Source organism: Apis dorsata, unplaced genomic scaffold (assembly GCF_000469605.1).
Source record: "Apis dorsata unplaced genomic scaffold, Apis dorsata 1.3 scaffold_118, whole genome shotgun sequence".
In the NCBI taxonomy this organism is placed as follows: domain Eukaryota; kingdom Metazoa; phylum Arthropoda; class Insecta; order Hymenoptera; family Apidae; genus Apis; species Apis dorsata.
In genome coordinates, this window is record NW_006263412.1 from 401,497 (window position 1) to 406,093 (window position 4,597).

Genomic DNA, 4,597 nt, shown 5'->3' on the forward strand with positions numbered 1-4,597 from the left:
CATTTCGAAGAAAAGAGAAATAAAGAAGGGTGTGTGGGGGAGGAACTCAAGGACAAAGGAGAAAAAGAAGATACGAGGTGGCAGACGGAAGGTAGCAGAGAGCAGGCTAGCTTCATTTCTTTGTAAGTTGGCGCGACAGTTGAGAGAAAAATTGGTTCTACCGTTGGCCGGGTCGGGAAGGTGCGAAGGATTCGAGCAAGGGGCTGGTGTCCGGAATACGAAGGGTTGGGTACACCCTCTAATATCTTGTGATTTAGTGTCGGATGCAACGACGCAGCTTAAACGCCAACGTTATACGATGCTCCAACCCGATACAGCTGCGAAATTAAACTTCCGTGGCTCCCTTTTTGACTCGTCTTTTCAGCCCTTCATATTTTTTCTTCCTTCCTCTCCCGCGTTGGTCTTTTTTTCTCTTCTCTTCTCTTCTCTTCTCTTCTCTTCTGTTTTTCTCCCTCGAATTTCTTCCTTTTTTTTTTTTTTTTTTTTTTCTATCATCACAAATTGCGTATCCATCGTGTAGATAGATAACCGTGTATTGCTCATCATCGCAGATGCATCATCGAACTCGTTATAAATTACCGGGGATGTAGATACGTTTCGTTGAAAATTCGTTAGGTCGACGTTAACTAAGCGAGCAGGATAAGCTGACGGCATTGGTTCTTTTAGTTGGAAGGGGAGGATGGACTATCTAAAAAAAAGGGACGGGTGGGGCCGTTTGTCAGTTGGCGCGCGTCCATTAGGGGTGAAAAATCGAGTAGCAGCACGGCCATAAACAAACAAAATTATACGAGAGGACGGTTTCTCGACTAGTTCGGAGTTCATATATGTCGCGTCATGTATTTCATAGAATGAATTTTTCTTTGTGTCGTGCAATACGATGCATGTTCGATGTTTTTACTTCTCTCGTAAATTATCGTTAAAACTTGCGTTGGATTCGAACGTTCGAATTAGCCGAGATACAAGTCGATAATACCTTTTACTTAAGAAAGTACAACGGAACAACGCAAAGGACTTTGATCCCTTTGACAACCAACGATGTTTACGAAGGCAAACCCGTCGATATTCCGAAAAATTAGTTAAACGACGTTAATAACGATTATGAATTGAAACAATTAACGACAAAGAGTTCCTCCTCTTTATAAAGTTTCCACAAAATTATGAACGAACGAGATGAAAAAGAACAAAATATTCTTCGTATTTGAAAATACGTATAATCGTATAATTGGACGGATGTTGAACGAAATTCGAACATCCACCGAAAAAATTTTGGAGTGAGTTGAGATGTTATTATCGAATTAAAGTTATCGCGTCAATTTATTTCGATTATCAAGTATTTAACGAAAATTCGGAACGTAATCGGATACAACGCTTGTTTCGTCGTTTCATTTTGATTTTCTCGTTCGATCGATCAGTTTGTAGGAAAATTTATGGCACAGTAAACGCAAACGAGAATAGATGAGGCCGCAAAGCCCGCGTTTCAGTTTTCATCTGCGAGCAACGTCGCTCTATAGATATCTATATTATCGGGATATATCCTCGAACGACGGAATGTAAACGAACGTATGGCGAGAAAATAATAAAATCGGAAGAGAGAGGAAGACGATTGACGAGTAGCGAAAGTTATCGAAGATATGATCCTCGAGCGGGGGGATGGAAATTTCGAAGACAGAATCTCTCTGATTCGTCCGATATAAGCACGGGTCCACAGTTGGCAATCAAAAAAGGATCGTATAACCTTGGAAGATCGAGGTTTCGAAGAATCATGTTCCTCCCTCCCAGACTTTAAGTTACGGCTTAGATACGAAAGGCGGTCCGTGCTAGGCGCTGGGATTGATTGTGGCTATGAGCGCGTGATTTATCTTTCTCGCTTCTCTTTTAAAACCATTTCTGTATACCCGTCTTCTTCCTTACGTCTATTTTTCTTTTCTTTCTCTTTTCTTTATTCTTTCTTTCTTTCTTTTTTTCCTTCCGTTTTGTATTGTGCAAACCGTTCAAAATTTTTCTCCGCGACAGATACCTTTTCAACGTTTTACCTCGAGCGAGGTAAAATGAAAGTAGCCCGCGAACAGTGTTAAAAAACGAACGTTTCGTTAAGAAAGTTATAAAATTTAAGTTACTGCCCCGCAAACGACTTCTCTCCTTTTATGCAGACACTTTGCTTCCATTTAATTAACCGTGGATCTTAAATCACGTTCAGATATTAAGAGCTTAGCGCCCCTAACATTCGAGGAGTCGAGTAATTTTTCTCGTTCTTTCGCGTAAATTCTCAGTTTTACTGCGTAAAAAACGGTACGAGATCCCGGAAAGATCGTTCCGTTTCGCTCGTTCAGTAGTATAGATCGATATTGGCGAGGCAATATCGAAACTCGAAACGAAGTCGGTGGAAGACGAAGACGAAAGGTCGAAGACGTTTAAAATACCTGGGAACCGTGTGAAAATCAATGTTTGCGATTACCTGGTGGTCGGACCAGAGCTAATACGTATAAGTTAGGTAGCGCGCAACAGGCAGTCATGACACACATAAATCCCAACTAGACGTGGCAAGTAACACACCTGACTTTTGGCCCGGCGCCGCGACGTATCGGCTTTTCGAAAAGCAGATTATAAGGAGGGAGGGGGAGACGTAATGCGCGTCGAGTTTTCTTTTTCTTTCTTTCTTTCTTTCCTTCTTTCTTTTTCTTTTGTAGGATAAAAACTATCGTTCCAACGAAATAGGCTAATCGACGAGAAAGTTGGTTAATTCTAGACGATTTTCCGACCAATCGGATATGCTCGATAAAAATCAATTTGCGAGTATACTCGTAAAATACTATTCTTTGTTATCCACGGTTGTGTGGAGGCAATCGGTCGGTAGGGAGAGTACGAAGTTAGAAGGTAGAGAGAAAGGTGGTTGGAAAACATTTTTGTAGATCCTGCTAGCCCCGAAAGTATTGGCCAAAGATGACGGCGAGTCTCATTCGCGATACCGTCAAAACTTTCTATCTCGAAACTGGACAAAATATTGACCGATTCGTTCCCTCTTCTCCAACGGTTCCCTTTACTTTTCGATGGACTATACTTTACCGGCACCCTCTGTCTCGATGTAACTTATATTTAATTACTGTCGGTAATATATTAGATTTAAAGAGTTTTCTCGTAAAATATCGCAACATTAAGAAAACCTCGACGCTTCCACCGAGACCAGGCGGCCGAAGAAAATGATTTAGCTTTCATGAATTCTTTAAGGCTACCAGCACGACTAGAAAGTCTCCAACTACGGTCACTGTATTCCACACCCTTCCTCCCAACTCTTCCTCTCATCTTTCGTTCTCTTTTTCACCATCTTTATCATTGCCTCGACAGAGGCTTACAGCTATAGTCCCTTAAATTCACGCGATCATTTCCACTCTCTCTCTGCAGCTATGCTTTTCCTCTCCCTTCATCGAGTAATTAATAAAGCTCTTAAAATATATTGCAATTTTTCCCTTATAATTTTATAATCTATTTCCAGTTGATAAATTGTCAACAGGCACATAATTACGACATCATCCTGTTTGTTAAACGATATTCCTCTATAACGAAAGTAAGTAGCTCGTCGACTCGAGCTATTATCGTCCTCCTCCTCCTCCTCTTTCCACGCGAGTACCTATAGATTTCTTTATTTTTTTTTTTTCTTTCCTATATTTCCCTTTTCATTCGCGGAATTAACCGTCTGAATGGATAGAGATTACGGATGGAAATCGAAAACGTGTGTTTCGTTTCTATTGTAAAAACAGTTTCTGAACGGAACGGTGATGCTTACTAAATGTACGAGAGGAAACTGTTTTGTCTCGACTCGTTCGAGAGACTTTTTTCCTCCTCTTCCTCCTCCTCCTCTTCCTCCTTCTTCTTCTTCTTCCTCCATCTGTCTATATATCGCCAGATTTGCTCGCTTCGTTAAAACGCAGTCAACGAAGTCGCAATCGACTCTTTCGTTTTTAGGATAGAAATGATCCGAAAAGAAAAGTGGTCTAGTAGTTGGGAGAGCTTTTCAATGGTAATTTAAATGGATGAATGTGTTTATCGTTGCGATCTATAAGTATAAATGAAGTCGGATGAAAGCAGAGGAGAAATACGGAATATCGAGCGAACATCCATTGTGCCGATTGAATCGTCGTAAGGAATACGCGCGATTTTAATTTTGTTCGAATGGAAAATTACCATTCAATTTCAGTCTTTTGTTTTATGGGGGGGAACGTCGAGCGTTGGAAATAAAAGAAAGGAGTAAGCAGAGGCATAGGTAGAAGTGTGTGACACTTTGTACGATATCTCCGTGATGTACACGAAACGCCACTTAAATCCCGGATCAACGGTCATATGGGTTAAGCGAAACCACAAGGGGATGCACGGTTGGATGATGAAACAAAAAAGGAAGAAAGAAAGAGAGAGAGAGAGAGAGAAAGAAAGAAAAATTAAACGAAATATGCATAGGTAAAGAAAGATCCTGAAATTATCATGTATATCGATCGATGTTCTCGTCTTACAATTTTCTCAATTAATTATTTCTCGTCGTTTCATTGGTAAATTGAATCGACGAAAAGACGACGAGTTGTTAAATTTGAGAAGTGAAAAAAAAAAA

General features: G+C 40.5%; 1 long non-coding RNA gene across 1 annotated transcript in view; it reads left to right on the forward strand.

Annotated features, from left to right (window-relative positions):
- The first annotated feature begins 218 nt into the window (after positions 1 to 218).
- The window catches only part of LOC116185186, a 14,986-nt gene continuing 10,607 nt past the window's right edge, over positions 219 to 4,597 (forward strand). Inside the window, exons 1-2 of the long non-coding RNA XR_004149982.1 lie at positions 219 to 229; positions 2,855 to 2,859. This is a non-coding gene — a long non-coding RNA (uncharacterized LOC116185186). The remainder of the gene's footprint in view (positions 230 to 2,854; positions 2,860 to 4,597) is intronic.